Source organism: Schistocerca serialis, chromosome 5 (assembly GCF_023864345.2).
Source record: "Schistocerca serialis cubense isolate TAMUIC-IGC-003099 chromosome 5, iqSchSeri2.2, whole genome shotgun sequence".
Classification (NCBI taxonomy): domain Eukaryota; kingdom Metazoa; phylum Arthropoda; class Insecta; order Orthoptera; family Acrididae; genus Schistocerca; species Schistocerca serialis.
Genome location: NC_064642.1, coordinates 667,667,284 through 667,689,305, shown reverse-complemented (window position 1 = coordinate 667,689,305; position 22,022 = coordinate 667,667,284).

Genomic DNA, 22,022 nt, shown 5'->3' with positions numbered 1-22,022 from the left:
CTGAGGAGCAACTAGTGAGGCCCCGAAGTCTGGCTAGCTGACAGCGGCCGTGGGAGCGATGCGCTGACGCCTTGGCCTTCGACACCGCACTGGCAGAGTACTTGGAGCTTCAGCTTTATCTAACTTATGGTACCACGAGAGAATGATATTCGTATTTGCCGGTATATAAATACATATATGTAAGTGAAGTGGAGAAATGAATCAGTGTTTGTTCATTTATAATAAAACCGGGAGACTGGCCGGCCGCGGTGGTCTAGCGGTTCTGGCGCTGCAGTCCGGAACCGCGGGACTGCTACGGTCGCAGGTTCGAATCCTGCCTCGGGCATGGGTGTGTGTGATGTCCTTAGGTTAGTTAGGTTTAAGTAGTTCTAAGTTCTAGGGGACTTATGACCTAAGATGTTGAGTCCCATAGTGCTCAGAGCCATTTGAACCATTTGAAAACCGGGAGACTAAACTGTTTGCTTTGATACTAAACTGTTTGCTTCTACAACTGCGTTATATTTATTGGTCAACTAAATGGATGGTAATAATTGTATAATATAATTTTTATCCGCCGGAAACCTTTGTATGAATGACGCTGTTCTGAGACATCTCTCTCTCTCTCCCTCTCTCTCTTTCCATTTTGAACCTCTTCTGCAACTTACTTGTGTGAAACCTAAATTTACTTGTCAGGGATATCGCAGTAGAATGTTAATGAGGTGATAAAAATCTGATGAGGGAATAATTCTGGATTAAGTTTTGTGTTCCTATTTCTAGGAAACATTTCGATATCGTGTGTTGATACTGGAGGTGACTGTGACTTCATATTTGTTTTTAAGGCTGATTTTTATTGCTGGGGTAATATTTTCGTGAGCCCAGAGATTCAGGTCGTTTTTAACGGGGGGTTATCACCAGATGTAGTAAATTCGGGAATGTGTAAAGTGATGTAAAATGTCACATCAGACGGAAGTACGGTGTAAATTATTTGGCCAAATAACTTGGGGTCTGTAGTAATTATTATATGAAATATTAGGGGGGACCGGGAACGACGTCATGCCTAACTTCTAGAGTAAATTTTTAAGGTCTCTATGATGAACAAAATTTTTAGAAAAGCACCCACCTTTTTCCAACAATTCTGTAATACAATTAACAAATTAAGAAAAAACAAAATAGTGTATTTTGTTTGTTAAATCAATAAACTAAAAAAGTGTCTTTAAGTACGTTCTACCGTTTACGAGGGACGGAATGTGTAGTATCGTACTTTTAATACAACCGCCGAAGGAGATTATACTCATCTACGCACTCAGCTATTTATACAACGTTGAGGGAAATAGTATGAGGAGTAACCGAGGAGAACACTGAAACACTGATAATGATTAGTGACAAGAACACAAAATGTACTGACAAATATTCAACTTTGTCCAAATCGGCTCAGACAGCAGATCATGAAGTTCTACTATATTTCCAGAAGCTAAGGCTGAATGGTGAACATGTCTTGTCCCACTTGCATGTTCACTGTAGGCGGGCTGATGTAAACTCGATAGAAGCAGACGATTCGGTGCGAAGTACACAAGTTGAAGGCGGTCTTCTTTGTAGTCGAACTGACTTGGAACTGTCCGCTCTGCTGTGGCAACGGCACATGTCACTTCTCTAGTGGGGCCACCATTGCGACTTCTTGGTGTGGCAATCGCTGGGCTATATGCCGTCTTTGTAATGGGTCGTCGACTAGTCGACGACTGTGGTGGTGCCTGCTGTGCTTGCGACACCACAAATGGACTCTTTTTTTTCTTCTTTTCATTTCTTTCACGACAGATCTTACAAATAATTCGGGCTTCATCGTCTGGCGGCCTACGCCAGTGTACGAATTACAGTTCACCGCTTGCACTTCTGACTTACAGTCAAACCCTCGTTGAAGCTCAGTACAATTTCTTCCAATATATGCATGCAGCCTCTTCGTCGCTTTCGGATATTTTATTTTTTGTAGTGTCCATTTCTTTTCTTTCGTCGTCTTATTCTTTTAGTGAAAACCCTTCCCTTATCCATTTACAACCTTCTTCCTTTTGCGAGGTAGCAACCTGATCATTGCAACTTTCTTTTAGGTTCTTTAGCTTACAGGGGTTTCTGGCCACATCGTACAGCTCAGGGGGATGATGTAAGAATAGCTTCCTTTTCACTCATTTCTGCGCTGTTGTAACTCTGGGTACTTGTGCAACATTTTCCGTGCTAGAAGTAGGAAAGCTTACCCCTTGGAGTTATTGATGGTGTATCGAGCCCAAAGAACACTGAGACCTAGGTTCCAGCTAAGTAGTTATTAATCTGGAAGTAGGCGCATTAGTGACCAGATTTGATGACCGAATTGCTGAGGGATTGTCGGTGGTAGTGGTTGCTTCTTCAATCAGAATGAGTCGTCACAGCTTTCAGAAAATCATCGCCTGAGAAGACATTGAAACTCTTTGGCCAAATACCTGCTTTCTCGAAACCTATTATTGCAGTTCTCATGTTCGCAGCATACAAAAAAGCTTTCGCAAACAAGGATGGGATTAGCCACCAAGTGAAAATTTTCTCTGGGTTGGATCTTATCCACCGTCTCACTTATGTAATCATAATACAAAAGAAAAAACAATGCTACATCTAGGGTCTGAAATTTATGCGAGCTATGTGGCGGAAACCACAGTAAAATAACACCATTTATCCGAGATAGTTCGATCAAAAAAATGGTTCAAATGGCTCTGAGCACTATGAGACTTAACATCTGTGGTCATCAGTCCCCTAGAACTTCGAACTACTTAAACCTAACCAACCTAAGGACATCACACACATCCATGCCCCAGGCAGGATTCGAACCTGCGACCGGAGCAGTCGCGCGGTTCCGGACTGTGCGCCTAGAACCGCTAGACCACCGCGGCCGGCGAGGAGGATAAGATACCTTGGAATGTAGGGTGTTGTGTTGCTGCCCGTTGTGGCCGAGCGGTTCTAGGCGCTTCACTCTGGAACAGCGCTGCTTCTACGGTCGCAGGTTCGAATCCTGCCTCGGGCATGGATGTGTGTGATGTTCTTAGGTTAGTTAGGTTTAAGTAGCTCTAAGTCTAGGGGACTGACGACCTCAGATGTTAAGTCCAATAGTGTTACTGCTGCCAAAATGTTAGTTTCATATCTTTCATCAGTTATTATTCTTTTTCCTTGGCGTATTTTATTTTGTACAATTTTAGTTTCTAGAATTTTCTCCATATTGTCTGTAAAGAGACGTCTTAAATGCTTGGTGCGATCTGAATACTATTCAGCATGCAATCGCACCATTTTTATGGTAGTTTGGCTACATTCGCGATTAGCAGTTGTCAGATTTTCGACTCTCGTATGCACTATGAAGGTGTCAGTAGTTTCAAGAGCAACAGCAGAACACACAGATATCGGCTTCAGGCGCAGAGGTAAACAGAAAAAACATATCGTTTGCTTACATTTGGTATAATAGGGCTGACATTTGTGGAACCTCTTGTCCTGACGGCGGGATGATTTGCGGCGCTGTTATCGTGATGGTAATTGATCCAGTCCTATACATGTTATGCCGTAGGAAAAAGTACGTAGTTCTATTACAGAAAAACAATGTCGATGTTGTAATGAGGCGACTATAAACATCATGAGCTTGGCTATATATTCCGCTATACGTTGCTCCCCGACATATTATTTGATTGTAGTGCCTCATCCTGTTTACATCCCCAGAGCGGTTGTAGAGCATGTCTTGTGGAACAAATCCAGGATAGGAATCTGTGTTTGGAAAGGACGTTCAACGGCGCTACAGAAGTCTAAGTTAATGGCACCAGTGTGTGCTACTATGTCTCCCCTTCGGTAACAAATGTGGATCTGTACGCATACGGACCATAGGTGTAACATCTTAAATGACTGTTATTGAGTGATGCCGAACTGAGTGATCGCGATTGCCAGCCTCGATCGCCAATGGAAAAATGGTTCAAATGGCTCTGAGCACTATGGGACTTAACTTCTGAGGTCATCATTCCCCTAGAACTTAGAACTAGTTAAACCTAACTAACCTAAGGAAACCACACACATCCATGCCGAAGGGAGGATTCGGACCTTTGACCGTAGCGGTCGCTCGGTTCCAGACTGTAGCGCCTAGAACCGCTCCCCCACTCCGGCCGGCCGCCGATGGAAAAGATGGAGCTAGATGCTGCGTCTGGTCTCCTATGAATGCGACGCGCTGTCACTGCAGTGAATGGCGATTTCGGATGCGGGTTTCCACCAGCAGCTTATTTTCCTTCTGGAATCCTCCGAAGTCTCCAATGGTTTTTGGTGTACAGGAGAAAAGTAGGATCCAAATAGAAACCCGTGTTCGAAAACGCCGTCCAGCCGGGCAACAGAGCATTTATTTACAGGACACAAAGCCTTTATGCGCAATAACTGAGCTAGTTCTCCATTGCCGATTGTGGCCATCAGACACGACCCAATGAATAGCAGACAACACTGCGGGACGTTCGAACTATGGTCCGTCAGGCGTCAGGGTACAAAGAGACCTCTGCTACCGAAGTTGTGGCCCAGTGGCAGGTGCAGGCAACTGTAACTTCGACACAGTGTAGTGTCATTGGATGACGTTTACCGCACACAGGAACCTGTCGTCGATTGCTTCTTCCTGACACCCACTACACCATTTGTATTTTGCAAACTCGCTCATCAAAAGTTATATAATACTTTCCATTGACCTAGAGTCACGAAATTAGGCGAGAAGCAAGGTTTCACAGTACCAATGAAGGAATACATCCATAAACTGTTAAACTGTAATCATATCGCATAATTTTTCCATTAAAACTTGCATTAATCATCCGTCAAAAGACTGACAAAAAATACAACTGCATGTCAACATAAAGCGTAAGTTGTAGTCATGTTTAGTAAAGAAGTAAATCTCTACATGTATAAACTGAGGTGCCCTGCTATCTTCTTTTTGTTCGTCCAGCCTAGTCTCAGGAACTACCATAGAGATTTTGATATGGTCTCGCATTTTCTGGGACCGACATGTTGCCAGCATCGATGTCGATAAGAGGCAGAAATCTTGGAGGTTCTCCATTCACGGGATAGATGGCATACCTGCATAGACAATTAAGCTTGGAGGGAGATGACTTGTGCTGATCAGCATGTATTATTAAGTGTGCGAGTGCTACTCACAGTTGGCCTATTGTTTTTTATGTTTAGAATAGATTGATTAGGGTTACTGTGGTAGTTTGTGATTTGCTTTACAGATAACTTGGAATTGCTTGGCATGGCGTTGAAATATTCATATAGAGACTGAAGTTGACACGTTTATCTGTGTTTGGTTACATATAAATTAGTTTTCGAATAGGATCCGTCTGGAGCAAATACAGCTTTTCTTCTTTTTGTGGACAAATTTTTAGGTGAAATTACGGAATGGTTATTGTTTATTTTATTTATGTTGAATATCAGTAAGCAGAGAAATTTCATTTTTAAAGAAATTTCTTTTTCAAGTATGTGTTGTAATCATAAGCTCTGGTTTTCGTGGTTATTCTTTATTTGCATTTCATCTATTCTTCTTTCACTGTTTGTCATCTTCATTCACAGGGCACATAATGAAGTTATTTACATGGAATTTACGACTAGGGCGGGCATGGTTAATATTATTTTATTCTACTGGCTGTTACCGTAAGAGCGTGCAAAAATTTAACAGGGCGTGGGGGATGCTCCACTGAACAAATTGAGGAAGGGAACCAGGAGATGGAGAAGCCAGTGTCTAGAGCTAATAGGAATAAAATCACATTATTGTGTACTTTTTTATTTACATTAGTTACAGTTAACTGCAATACCATCATTGACAAAGTGAACGTAGCATTTGTGCTGTATCTTACAAAATGTGCTCAAACTGACGGCCATCAACCTCAATGCAAGCATGATATCGGCGAACAAGATTCTGACGCACCCTGACAAATATCTATGGTGTGTTTCGAATCACATCACAGGCGCTACAATTCTGACAAGTATTTCCATATCCGTATACACTGGGTTCTCATACACAAGTGATTTTAGATAGTCCCATAGGAAACAAACAAGGCGATTCACGTCAGGTGACCACGCAGACCTTGGAGTATGACCTGCCTTCCAATCCAGCGTCCAGGAAATACAGCACTGAGACGTTTGCGGACATACACACTAAAGCGAGGTGGTGCACCGTCATGTTATTTCGTATTTACATTGCCCCATGAGAGAACGTGCTATTAGTGAACGATACAACAGAGCCTCCTTACGGACAAGTAAAGTAAACAAAACCTGTATCAGGACGTCCTAGCAATCAGGCTCGTCTTCCTTGTTGCCTTGCAGGAAATAAAGAATTTACATGTAAGTAAACAGCACAGTGCGTGTAAACTTGTACGCATGTTAGTTGTAAATAAGCTGGAAAACAGTAATGCTAGACAATGCGGTAGACCAGTTCACTTCTACATTTCCTTTATTTCATTAAGCTAGCTTCTCCAACCGTAGATTCCCTACCTCAAACAACTTTATATGTACGCAATCAGAGACACAAGGGTGAACTTCAGCAGTAAGACGAAGATTTAGTTTTGTCCATAAACATGGCCGCCCATTACTCCGAGCCGAAGTGTGATAGTATTCCGGAAGAGGTTGTAAATCGAAGTGTAACTAGCCCATGCGATAATATTAATCGATACGGATCTAGAGGTAAAAAAAAATTAATCGTGATGAACAATTGTTCTCCTTAGTGTTTTGGCATGATTTTGAAGACGCGTTACCATTCGGATTTAATAAAAGGAAAAAATGTTCTTTATATGACGACGTTTGGAAAGAAATGGCTTGGGCTGATCAGCTTAAGCAACGACAGGGGAGATGTAAAGATTTTCCAGTAGCTCACTCTATGAACAGCTCTAAGCTCTAACCTCTCTACTAGTAAGGCAGAGTGTTGCTGGAGTGGCATGGCAGGGAATGGGATGGGGGGTGCAACGGGTGCGCAGGGGGGGGGGGGGGAGGTTGCAAAGTGGATATCCTTACATTATGTGGGTGATGTCTCGATCATCCTCAGATGTATAATGACATCCCAATGAATATAGGTTTCTTTTAATGACTGATTAAAATTAATAGGTGCAGTTATAGATAAAAGTTCTATTCGCATTGTTTGCATGATACAACAACGAGTTTTCGGAATCACAGGACGCATTTCTCATTTGTTATATAGCTCGACCTCGCCAGAAAATTAGCAAATGAACTTACTCGCAGATGATTTTATTTATTTCCACTACTAATTTGAAATCCAATCCTTACCGATGACAAATGCTGACTCATTTCCAGGTAATTTAATTTCTTCACTTAGTTAATGGGCTGCTAATCTGGCAGCCATCGCCTACCAGTCCTCTATATATATATAGCAAATAATTATTCTTATATGCTATAACTTGCTGTAGCTCTGCTTTATGAATTTTATAAAGTAACTTTTCCTGCATAGTTTATAAAGCACCCTAACGGTGGACTCGGTGGGCGGCTGTAAAATTTCGCTACTAACTAAATGTAAAAGTGAATGGTGAGTAAAAAACATTGACTATCTCTCACTTAGATACATCGCATGCAAGTTTGAGCGAGTAGAGTGTACCTAGAACCAAAGAGAAGCTGCAGAGCAATGAATCACATCAAAGCAAGGACATCATGAAGACTTTTGGATAAGCAGAACAGAAGTATGGAATAGGAACGGTATAAACTGCAGAAGCGGGCAGCGTAGATTTAAAAATTCCCTCCACGATTTAGGGCGCGTAACAAGCAAAATTACTGGCGCAACAAGTAAGATAATATAAAACACAATAGTAGCAGCTTATGACGATTTTTATTAAGTAAAATCAAATAGGAAACTGATCGGAGGGAATAGACCGATCATGTGAACACTATAGATAACTGTAAATCAACGGTGAAAACGTCAATGGAACTAATAGGGTAAGTCTGAGAGAGTTGGACCACTTTTTTTCAATGTGAAATATGTGTGTTTCTCAACTCTTTCTGACTAGTGGCGGCATGTTAGCATACCGTGCCATATAAACTTAAGTACAACAAACTATTGGGGCACAGCCACTTTATAATACTAGGGATTCTACCAAATGAAAATATACATCAGTGGTCAATCTCACCCATAGGTGGTCCATCTCACCCATGGGTGGATGGGTGAGATGGACTAGTGTCATGGGAGAGATCGATCATATAAAATGCCTGTACATAAAAAAGTGAATTAAATTTTCATATTTTTGTTTGTGACATGTTGTAGTGAAACTGAATTATATTATCAAATATTTTAATCCAAAACAATTTTATCAGTTGATTATAAATCTTGGTTGAACATCAGCACTTCTAATGAATTGTTAGTTTTGTTCAAGATTAGCCAGTCTTCCTCTCACCACAACAATTAGAGTGGTTCCAATTGTTGACCATCATTAACTGGCAACAAACTGAATCCCATCTCAATTTTTATTTATTTCTTAACAGACTTTTGTAAAAGACTTTACCAAAGTCAACACATTCATACTCATCTCAATCAACAAAGATATTTTTGTAATATTTTAAAATGTCTGTACCTTGTGAACACGATAAGATATTTGTAATATCTTTGTTATTTAGCTTTTTCAGTCTGTGTTTCTATTCATTAGTGTTTCCCTTTAATGATTTTATGCCCCTTTTGTGTTTCCTTTCTTACCCATTTTTTTTTTACAGGTCCAATATTTTCACCAGAGTAAAGCACCTTGGATACAGTTGCTTGCTTCCTCCTGAAACTCATGCTTTTATCATTAGAAAGAACAGATGACATTCATTCCTAAATTTTTGTCTGTGTTGCCTTATGAGTAGTCAGTTTTGAGGTAGAAACCTCGAAAGTTTTAGGTTTAGTAGGAGTGGAGTTCGACGTTGTCAGTGAAGAAATTTGACTTGTGCAGGTAACCCTAGTCTTTTAGTGTGCTTGGGATTAGCAGGTCTTTTGGTGAGCTGATGGTTGGTTGATGGTTAGATGGCCTGTGTGTGGGATTCTGCCTTACCACTTGTTACCACAGACATATCCTCTGACAAATGAGCGCAGTCTAACGCTATGGCCATCTTCAATGGGATTATTACACAAGCCTTGAAGGAAATTTTTCTTATACTCCATCTCTTTCTCGCACATAAAAACAAGTGGTCCATCTCCCCCAAAATAACAGTAGTGCATTTCTCATGATTGGCTGGGAGAGATGGCATAGCCCGATTTCTGTCTGTAAACCAGCGAAGTCCTTGGCCGTTTTAGGTTAGCCTCATTCGTACAAATTTGTCAAGCTCTCAATGAAAAACTTACATCAATTCTGTGCAAACCAAGCCTTAGCAATAAAATTGTGTATACACAATAAAACTTTTCCCCTTACCAGAGCTTCCTTGCAAGTATCGGGAGCTGCTCCAGAACTTAGTTTTTGTGAAATACGACACTGGTTAGTCTCACCCAGTGCTCCAACTCTCCCGGACTTACCATGTGTATTGAACTTTCTGTTATACCATTCCTCATGTAGTGACATCACATAAGCTTCCTTTAGGGGACAAAAAAGATGAATTTCGTACACCACATCGACTGAAATGGATATAAATGGGAAAATACTTCAATTTGTCATTTGATGAAAATATACTTGTAGAACGTGTGATAGAAGGGATTACGGTAGCTGTACTCGCCACAGATTATTTCGACAAATTCCAGGTATTGGAAGTCAGCCCTAATAAATGTCATCTTTCCGATGCGTACAAAATGTCATCTGATCGGTGGATTTATGGAGCAGGAGTTCGCTATCTAGCAGATAGCGTACTTATTCGGACGCTAAACGAAAAATTGGTTATGTTTTCATTTATTGGGGAAAAGCGCGTAACTGAAAAATAAGCGTTGGAGTAACTAATACGTGTTGTAATATCGGGAAGCGTGCGAGTTACATTGGAGAAATTGGAAGAGCAGGCGGGAATCCGTACCTGAAGCTACTGAGGATAAGATTGCAGAAGGCCGATAAGAGCAATAGGATACAGGGCTCCGTAATGATCTTATGAGGCATCATCGACTGCTTTCATTGATTATTTCCTCGCCTGTCGGAAGTACGATATAATAATTTTAAGTGAAAAGTATAAAGTTTTGTACGTTCTACAGTTACAACGTATTTAATTAGCTGATTTTCAGCTTACCTGACCATCTACAACTATGGTTATCAAAAACACCACGGTACATATGGACTACACAGAAAAATACACGTGGACAAAGAAGTGTAAAACAGAGAAAATATTCGTGTCCAGTATTCTGAAAAATGCTGTTTGGCTATATCAATGTTGATCCGACTGCTCCACGCCCACGAGATGGTGCGGGGAGTAACTTTGATATCCTAAATGGGAACATCCCACTTTTATCGTAGATTCTTATTCTACCGTAAAAAGTATGTCAAATTTGTAAATAACATTTTTGTCGTTGCGCGATAGACGGCGTTAAAGTCGACCAATAACTCAATATAGAGTTCGAAAACAGTATCACCTTGAGAAAAATACATCGGGTCAGAAAATGTATAAAACAATTCAGCGTTTCGCAGTTTCTCCGTGTAGTTCTTTTGACACATTCATTTATTCGTTCATTATCTGACTGGATCTCATTATGTTCACATCGCCCCTCTTTTCTTAAATACGTTTCTTCATAATCTGACTTTATTATTAATTAGAACGCACGTAATTACGATAGGAGAAGAAACTGAAAATATTTACTTTTAGCGAGAAAGTGGCGTGAATGCCGATAGTGGCGTATTTACATACAGGCCCACTAGGCACCGGCCTGGGGACGGCACCTTAAGGGAGGCGGCATTATTTGCTCTGCACTTATTTTAACCTTTTACGTTTTAAAATAATTACGCTTAGAAACAACAAAAAATTTTAATGTTGTTAAACAACTTGCTAATTTGAATAAGCCTTAAGAACGAAATTCGTCGACACAGGCTTGCAAATATACATAGTTTACTTGATGACTGAATGGTAGATTAACATTGGGTTTCTGTCTGGTATCATCTTCATGATTCTTCAAAATACTTTGAAGTAAGCTGTAAGAAGGCAGTCTAGAATACAATGTATGTAACGTTATTATTCCGAGAATGTTGTCAACTTCTACTTAACGCTACCATAATTTCCCCATGAAAATACCGGGACTACTGAAAAGCTGTGATAAAGTAATCAGCAGTTTCTTAAATGCTGTAATAAGTGTGAGTCTCAGTACGAAAAACCCTACTCTACTTATATTGCTTGTAGAAATTACGGGCAAGTATCAAGTCAGCCCTCCATAACTGTATTTAACGTGAAATCTCTGTGGTCTTCAGTATATAAGCCTTGATTTAATGACACCCGTTTAACAAACCATGTTGATACTGGGACGGTTTCATATTTTTAAACACGTGTTTATGCAAAAAGAAGCAGAATATCTAATAAAGTGTGAAATACACTTCACAACAGTTAAAATTTTCTTCAATTTATTTCCTTAGTTACCTTTTTGGCGGAAAAAGAAGAAGAAACCAACTTTCGTTTGTCTCATATATTGTGCTGCAGCCTGAACGATTTCAAAGTTCCTACTCTGCGTCATCGAATAGTGAGTGGAATTCCAAATTTTATATTAAACTTCTTAACTAGCGTAAGCTCATTTTCCTCTAGGAAAGGTTATTTCTTAATTTATACTGGATCAGAAGGTGCATTTACGTGTAGGCATAACAGGAAAGCTCACACAAATGACAGCACATCACATGAACTGCCGACAGGACTACTTAAACTTTGTAGTCTGTCGTCTCTGCCCACAGAATGTTATCAGAATAAGTGGGATAAAGTGTCGATACAGCACACCTCACTGCCAGAAATTGCAAAAAATATTTGCTTTTTAAATTAGAAACACAGTGCCGAGAATATTCAGAATATATTTGCGTCCCAGCTAAAATTGGCAACGCGGGAAACAGAATCCAAAAAAGAGACTGTCCCGTTTTCTTTACGAGACTAATTCCAGCCGGCAGGGGTGCTTCTACTGTTTACTGACAATGCGACAAATAGGCGATAGGGACATTAGATTATTTTCCAATGTCTTTCATCCATAGCACAGCTACGTCGAGTAATCCGAGTTTGTCAGTTCATCGCTCCGTGATTAAAGGAAACATCTTTGTGCTCGTATACCGCGTTTAAAGTAAAAAGCTTTGTGCTGGTGTGTGGTGTAGTACGATTGGAACTAGATGCAGTCTTTCCTTCCTTTCACAATTTTTTTCTTTTATTTTGACTGTTGGTTGACAAAGTGCCTTAACATGAATAACAGTGAAAAAAACAAACGTGCAAAATTAAGTGGGGCGGCATCTCGGAAACTAACAAAGGAGAGGCGAGAACGTGACGCCAATGTGCTAAAAAGCTTGTCAGAGTAGATAAATTTTTCGCGAAAAATTTTGCTGGTTCGACTTCGAGTTCAAGTAGTACAGATGATATTTCGGGCACTGCAGCTGCTGTAAAAGAAGCAAATCAGAAGAAACAGAAGTTAAAAATGAAGAAAAGCAAATTGTTCCTGATTTAGAGTTTCACGAAAAACGAAGTGTCGAGTCAGATGTTACAAAAAGAAAGAATCTCGTTAGTGATGATCCTACAGAATGGTGTGTCAATGAATCAACAATCAACATTCTCTTACAACGTGGAATTAGTCAAAATTTGTAACGGTGATTTTTATAATTCAAGGAGATCAAAAGGCAATAAAACTAGATATTGGAAGAAAAATGTATTTTACCGCAAACTTTTAATGGTGAATCAACTTTGAGTGATTTTCTAGTATACTCCTGTAGCACCGGTATTGTCTTTTGTGCAGCATGTAAATTGTTCGGAGGTAAAGCCGCTATTGCTACTAATGGTACTACAGATTGGAAAAATACTTCTAATATCTTATCTCATAATGAGAATTCACTGGAACACAGAAATTCTGAGTTATCACACTTAACAAGAAAAAAGTCGCTTGGAATAATTGATAACCATTTCGAGTCGTATGTTGAGACAGAAAAATATGTAGTGGCGCAGTGTGTTGAAAAGAGTGTTTACAATGGTGATGAAGCTAACAAGTCGTGGACTTCCCCTGCGTGGACACGTTGAAAGATTCCATTCATTAAATAATGGTCAATTTATGATATCTCTTGAACTTATAGCCGAGGTTGGTCCTTTTCTCGCAGAGCACAATGAACGATATGGAAATCCTGGGTAGGGACATACAGGTTATCTTTCATCAACAATCTGTGATGAAATAATTGAGCTTCTTTCTGAACGAATAAAAATATTTATCATAAGTAAAATAAAACAGGCCAAATATTTCTCTGAAATAGTAGATTTACTGCGGATATTTGACATATTGATCAATTATCTTTCATATTAAGATGAAATGAATAGTGAACCTGTTGAAAGTTTCCTTCTGTTTTTCCTAAACAGGGGACCCAAGTCCGAAAACTTAGCTGAGGCCGTACTAAACTCCTGTCTACAAATTCATTGTTATTACTGGCTGTAGAGGTCAGTCATATGACAACGCAAGCAATAATGTCAAGAACCTACACTGGTTTGCAGGCACGATTAAAGAACGATATCCGAGAGCGAATTATGTGCCGTGTACAGCACATTCTTTGAATTTAGTCGGCACTAGTGCTGCAAACTGTTGTCTGGAAGCATGTACATTTCGCAACGTAGCGCAAAACAGTTACAATTTTTCTGTGCTTCTACACAGCGCTGGGATAAACTTCTTTCTTTCATGAAACCAAGAAGCAAAACGGTAAAATGTTTATCAATAACACAATGGTCAGCAAGAGAGGAAGCGTGTGTAAGTCTATATGAAAACTGGAAGGGCGATATCAATGCCTGCACACATATTTCCAATAATACGTTTGAAAAACCACTTGTGCGAAATGAGGCTTCAGCTGTATTGAATGAACTCAGCAGACTAGAACCAGTATTCATGATGACAATTTGGAAGGACACACTCCAGAGATTTAATAGAGCAAATCTGAAATTCCAAAGTGTAAACATTGATATTAAAATAGTGCATGAATGATATGAATCACTCGTAGGATTTTTTGCATGTGTTCTTGGCATGTTCGACTATTATTAAAATTAATCCATGGAGACTGTGACTGATATAGACTATGAATAGGCCCATAAAAGGTCACGATAACGCAAACTTTATGGTGACGAAGAAGTGCACTCAGAAGTAGTTTTTCTGACTGGAAGCAAAAAATTTACAGTAGAATCATTTCTTCCAGTACTCAACAACTTGTACGTTGAATTAGTGAGGAGGAAGGGAGGCAATAGAACACTGTTCGACTCCTTCACAGTTTTCAGTAACCTTAAGAGCAGTTCACCTGACGATATTGCTCAACGTGCAGCAAAACTCCAAGCATCATATGACACAGATTTACGGTCTTCCTTTCCTAGTGAGTGAGTACATTTCGCGGAACTTCTGAAATCTTCTGAGATAAGTGACATACCATTCGAAATGAATAAATTCTTACAAAAAGAGAGGTTAAGGTCCGTGTTTGTGAATGTTGACATCGCTCTTCGAATATTTCTATGTATGGCATAAATTGTTCAGCAGAACACTCGTTTTCTGCTCTTAAAGGGCTGAAATCGTACCTACGTTCTACGTTGTCTGAGGAGAGACTGAACGCCTTGTCCATTCTTCACATCCAAGGCAATCTCCTAAGTGAAAACCGTCTGAACATTGAAGATATGATCGACGAGTTTTCCTCCGTCAAAGCGAGAGGCAAACTTTGCTGGCTGGTGAGTTTTTTATTTATTCTTATTAGTTTTTTGTTATAACTTAGAGCACATTCACTGGATTTGCCGGTTATTTTTCAATTGCCAACAGCAGAAAGCGGAACTAAACCTCGTTTACGTGTAGACGTAAACGAAGGCGCGAGACAATACTAAACAATACCCGATTGACCCAGGCCGCTCGGCGCTATACAGTCAACTCATAGTGATACTACAGTATATTACGACTGATGCGTATTCTTGGCGTCTGCTGAAATATACGTTATCGGAGAGTACGCTCCGAAGAAAAAGTGTTAATAAATGACGTAGTTCAGCTCTGCCGATAAATACATAAAAGCTCTGCTAATACCGTTAGAAAGAACTATGGTGAGAACAGTGGCTGCAGTAAAAAACTGTTCAGCCCTTACATGGATTAAAGGTATTGTGCACACTTATTATGCATCATCTAACTACACAGACCCTAATGATTTACACGTTAATTATTAGATTATAAAACAAATATGATTTTTCCACACTAGTCTATAAATTATTTAATACCAAATCCGGTTCTGTGTTTATATTTAGTTATTGGTTCGTGCACCGAAATCTCTATTTCATTTTCATTTCTTACGCTTTCCTACAGATTCACATATTAATACCGAACCTGTATTTTTTATCTGTTACACATTCAAGTTATTAGATCGTAAAACGAACGTGTTTTGTATCTGCTATACATTCAAGTTATTAGATCTTAAAACGACAGTTTAATTTTAATTTTGAACTCATCTCTGTAAAAGTACGTATTAATTTCTAATGTATGACACGTTTGTTTCCATTTTTAGATCTAACCACAACTTTCTATATTCATTTTCAACGGTTTGACGTAAAAGAACAGATTAAAAGTGAATGAATAACAAAAATCAGTGGTCTCCTACACACTCTGTTGAGTATTTAGGCCATAGAAAAATAGTTATCTTTGTGTTCGTTTCTGTTGTCTTTTGACAGAAGGATGTGTAAACACAATGCAGTTTTAAGTCTGTTGATCCACTGCCGTACACCAAGTAGAGTTCACGAACCATATTACTTCTTGGTTGAGTGCGACATGCATGAGGAACTTCGTGGCAATTATTTATGAAACCGAGTAACATTTTGCCAGTGGTCGCTGACGCGTCCTTCAGAACAACGAATAGCAGAGTACGGAAACACAGAACTCCCACCCTAAAAGGTAATTGTGAAGTGACCGGCTGTAAGTTATTACGTAAAACATGTTTTCTTTTGGGGGGGGGGGGAGGAGGGGGGCCCGCATATAATATGGTGTGCCTAGAGGGGCAAAAGTTTGATATCCGACAGTGAACATCGATAATGATGTTACCGTTTTTTACGCAATGTTCTCGAAACCGAGTGCGGACAAGCGCGTCTTTTCTTCGCGTTATACGACTGATTTCACAGATGGAACTAAACAAGCACGAGAAAGGAACTGTCGAAGTACAGTTACTTGGGAGAATAATTGAAGAGGCTGCAGTGAACAATAAACCCCACAATAGCACTCCGCAATCAAATCGTAAATAACGAATTAGTCAGACTATTGTTTGCATCATTTTTAAACTTACAACATATCATCCATTTCATACTCTCCTTCATGAGGAACTTCATAGCAATTATTTCTTAAACCGAGTAACAATTTCCAGTGGTCGATCCGACAAATAGAGACATGTAATTTCTTTGCTGGACTATAGCTATCCGATGATTGGACGAACCATGGTACGATTAATCGATGCAACATGCGTTATTGGAATGTTGTAAACCCACAATGATTACGCCAAGGTGGACATCAGCGTTCATAGGTTGTGAATGTTTCGTGTGCATCAGTTGGTGACAAATTCATTCGTCCATTCTCTGTCGATGGGACCGATGGTGACAAATATCTTCGTCTCTTGCTGTCTGAAATTGTCTAGGCTTTCGGCAATCAACTTGGTGCCAGCCGGTGTGGCCGAGCGGTTCTAGGCGCTTCAGTCTGAAACCACGCGACCGCTACGGTCGCAGGTTCGAATCCTGCCTTGGGCATAGATGTGTGTGATGTCCTTAGGTTAGTTAGGTTTAAGTAGTTCTAAGTTCTATAGTGCTGAGAGCCAACAACGTGGTGTCAACATCAAGCTTTTTAACGAAGTGGCAACCTTCTGGAATAGCTGTGGGTCAGGAACTTCTGTTAATAAGTACATCAGTCCAAAGATGGAGGTTTCATCTACTCTTTATTTATTGATTTTTTTTATTCACTCGATGACTAGTTGGGTTCCGGTCAAAACTAGTTATCAAATGAAATAAAAAAGTGGAAATTGCAACTTAGGACTGGTGTTTCGTTGCGCTGAACATGAAACCTGTCGAGCACGTTATTCTGCAGCAGCCCGGAAAGTATTAGTTCGCGAGTACAGTCGTCAATGGATCGATTAAAGGCGGTTCTGTGTCTTGGCTTGCCAGATCACCACATCTTACTTCGTGTGACTTTTGTTTGTGGTGTTACTTGGTGAGTGAAGTTTACAGTCAAGAACCAAAAACGTACAATAACATGATTGAGCTTATCAGCTACGCATTATACAGAGGACGAGGAGGGAGGGGGGGGGGGGAGGAGCAGATAGTCAGCCGTAGAGTCATCTTACTCGTTAGCTCAATGAATTTAAAAATATGTAAAGACGAAAATAACATGAAATTATTTATACACAAAAGCGCCAAAGAAACTGGTATAGGTATGAGTATTCCAATACAGCGATGTAAACGTGCAGAATACGTCGCTGCGGTCGGCAAAGCCTATATAAGACAAGTGTCTGCCGCAGTTGATAGAACGGTTACTACTGCTGCAATGGCAAGTTAACAGGATTTAAGTCAGTTGGAACGTGGTGTTGAAGACGGCCCACGAGCGATGGGTCACAGCATCTACGAGGTAGCGATGAAGGGATTTTCCCGCACGACCATTTCACGTGTGTGCCGCGAATATCAGGAATACGGTAAGATCGAATTTGCGACATCCCTGCGGCCGGAAAAAGATCCTGCGAGAAGGGGACCAACGACGACTGAAAACAATCGTTCAGCGTTACAGAAGTGCAACCCAGCTATGTAGGATATCTGATTTCTTACCGGGTTCCTGATATTCACGGTACACACGTGGATGGTCGTACGGGAATATCCCCGCTTCATCGCTACCTCGGGGGTTGTGCGTCACATCGCTCGTGCGCCGACTATGAAACTACTTTCAAACTCATTTAAGTCTTGAAAACTTATCATTGTAGCAGCAGTAACCGATATATCAACTGCGCCATACACTTGTCTTATATAGACATTGCAGACCGCAGCGATGTATTCTGCCTGTTTGCATATCTCTGTATTTGAATAAGCATGCCTATACCAGGTTGTCAGTGTATAAACACTTGCATTTTATTTTCGATTTTAAATATTTTTAAATTCATTGGGCTGACGAGCAGGATGACTGTACAGCTGATTACCTGCTCCTCCGCCCCCCCCCCCCCCGCCCTGTTATATGCTTTGGTGATAAGCTGAATCGTGTTATCGTACGTTGTTGGTTATTCATTGCGAACTTCACTCTCCATGTAACTCCACAAACAAAAGTGAGGTGAAGTAAGATGTGGCGATCTTGCAAACGGATTTATAGACAGCCCTGCAGGATTAATGGTGTCAGTTCTCTCCAACACTCCTTCAAACATTAGTCGAATCCATGCCACGTCGTGTTGGGGCACTTCTGCGTGCACGCGGGGTCTACACAATATTAGGCAGGTACACCAGTTTCTTTGGCTCTTCAGTGTACATAAGAAACGGGAGTTCCTCCGCTTTTAGTCGAAAACAGTACTGATAAATGGTAAAAGTAGAGCACAATAACGTTACATTTAATGTTAAAAACATGATGCAGAATGTTGATGTTATAAAGAAACCTTTCACTTGCACTAAAACTGGAAGGACCTTCCCTAGGATACGCAGTTATTTGTTGAAGGACAAAAGTGGTGAGTATAGAAGAATGTTGAAATAAGGATGGTGGACTGATGTGTAGTATCGTTGGGTAGGAGTGGCTGTTGGGATACTAAAGTGTGAGACTGAGAAGAGTGTGGTATCGGCGAGACTAAAATCTGACCGAGGAACGAAAGGGAAGGAAGGGGAAATAAAGGCTAGGGAAAACAGGACGAGGGGAAGCAGATGGCGCCCCGATGAGGTGAACTGGCTGGGCTGATTTTAAAGTTGGTAAGATGGGCAAATGAAGGGACGCAGTTCATGTTTCTTTGAGTGAATATGTGGAGTGTGTGTAGGTGTAGATTTAGTTTTGGTGAGTTAGTAGAAGGTATGTAGATGTAGGGTTAGTAGGTTATGTCGGTAGCGTCACAGAAGTGTACAAGGGTTTGAAGTCAAAGGGGAAACCATAAAATCATTGGAGTCGAATTTTTGGATGTTGTAGATTGCTCGGAAGCGTTCAGTGTGAGTCAGTAGGATTGAGAATCCGATGGTCTGGTAAAGGATCCTTGTGTTGGTAAGTACACGGGTTCGGTACGGGAGGCACTCGCGTAGCTGTCATTTGTACTCAGGTGATTCATATGAAAATGTTTCCGACATGATTATGGCCGCACAGTGGGAATTAACCCTTTCAGACCTCAACTTTTCCTGAAGGAAAGAAAATTTTCCTTCGTGTGATAATGCTCTTAGGTGAATTATTAATGATTTTGTGATGCAAGATTACACAAAAATACATACCCACATCAAAGAAATGCTTAGTAGACTTGACTTCATTTTTGGAGTAAAATTACTAAATACAAAATAATCTCTACTGTAATAAACAATTAAATGATCATTCAAAATAACATAATGTAAAATAAAAATGACAGTATTCAGTTGTACAGTAGAATGTAGGGAACCAACCGCATCTCTGCATTGTGTTGGTCACTGCTACATTGGCTTGCTAATATACTTATAGTGTTGCCCAATAGTTGGCAGCACTTGTGCATGATGAACAGGTTGAACGTTCGTTTCCATTAGCAAAAAATACTTCTGTTGCAATAAAAGGTAATGAACACAATTGTAGCAAGAGGATCCGAAAGGGTTAACGGAATTTTAACACGAAATGGTAGTTGAATATCGGATATTGTTAGGGAATTCAGTATTTCAAAAGCACACCGTGACGAGAGTATCCCGAGAATACCAAATTTCACGCACTGCCTCTCACCATGGACAGTGCAATGACGAACAGTCTTCACTTAATGACCCAAAGCAAAGGTGTTTACACAGAGTTGTCAGTGCTAACACATAAGTAACACGCCCTGAAATAAGCGGGGAAATCAATTGGGACGTAGACGAAAACAGCAGTCAGCTATGGCAGAGCGGTTCTAGGCGCTTCAGTCCGGAACCGCGTTGGTGCTACGGTCGCAGTTTCGAATCCTGCCTCCGGCATGGATGTGTGTGATGTCCTTTGGTTAGTTAGGTTTAAGTAGTTCCAAGTCTAGGGGCTGATGACCTCAGATGTTAAGTCCCATTATGCTTAGAGCCATCTGATATTGTAAACGAAAGTGTCCGTTAGGACTGTGTGGCGATATCCGGCGATGATGGACTACGGCAGCAGACAACTGACGCGAGTGTCTTTGTCAGCACCACGACACAACCTCAAGTTCCTCTCCTCGGCTCGTGACTAAGTCGGTTGGACTCTAGACAACCGGAAATGCTTGGCCGTCTGAGATAAATCCAGATTTCAATATCTCGGACTTGATGGTAGGATTCTAATGGGGCGAAGACGTTACGAAACGATGGACCCAAGTTGTCAACAAGGCACTGTGCAGGCTAGTGGGGGATCCCTAATGGCGTAGGTAGCGTTGACATGGAATGGTCTCGGCGCTCTGGTCCAATTGAACCGATCATTGACTCGTAATTGTTAATTTCTCCTACTTGGGGACCATTGGCAGCCATTCATGGACTGCGAATTCTCATAACAATGTCCCATGACAATAGGTCACAACTATTCGTGATTGCCTTGAAGAACGTTCTAGACAATTCGAGTGATTGATTTGGACATCCAGATATCCCGAAATAAGTCCCATCGAACATATATGCGCCATAATCGAAGGGCCAGTCACTCACCAAATCCTGTACAGGCAACACTTTCTTAGTTATCTACGGCTATAGAGACAGCATTGCTCGGTATTTCTGTAAGAGACTTCCAAGGATTTCATGAGTCCATGCTAAGTCGAGTTGGTGCACTACACCAGGCAAAAGGAGTCCGAAAAGATGTTAGGAGATATTCTATGTCTTTTGTCACCTCATTGACTATGTACATACATAGATCATGATGATGATGAAGTCCCATACTCCCGCACAGAGCGTAGGGGAACGATGCGGGAGTCCCGCATCGCCGTATATCATATAATCGCCGTAGATTATATAATCGTATTATTACACCATTATTACGACATACTGCCTTACGCTAAAAAGGCATTGCATGTAAGTCAAGTCACATTACAATAATAAGGGAAATAACATACACATAAAACACTGCTACAGGTGCCATAAGAGACAGTTTATAAGAAACGTGTGTCTTTGCTGCGAGGGGTAGCCGCCCAGTCATGGCCGCCGTACCGCGGTTCTCGCAACTCCCCCAGTCGGAGATTGGAGTCATCCCTCGGGTGCGTTGTCCTTAACGTAGTATGCAACCCAAGGAAGCGATGACCTCAGCAGTTTGGTCCCATAAGAACTTAACACAAATCACCAAATTTTTCCACCTTTCTTTTATGACACAGATACCACTCGTGATAGGCAGCGCTTGCAGTTAGTACGCTATAATGAATTACGATATGAACAACAAGCAACTAAGCTCAAATAATTATTAATTAATATGACATACTTACAAAAGAACGAAAACGAATTCCCTACAATGTAAACGTTAATACAGGTTTCTAATGCTTCCATCACACTGCTTGATCAATACCGTGCAAATTCATATCGCCTGGATATCACATGTAGAGTAATTATAGCGTCTCAGAAACATTACAGACTTACCACTGAAAGGACGGTACCGTTTAATATGCCCGGTGAGCGTTCTTTAACATTTAATAAAGATCGTATGTCTTAATTCGTGGATCTTGTTTTTCATGACTTTTGATGCACCTTGATGGTTCATAATTTCGGTAAAAGACAAACGTTTATTAGAAAACCGAACAAATTACAAACGTGTTTGCCTTAAAGGGCCGCAGCCGGGCATTCTGACCGTTGAGATACTTCTTTGTTTCATG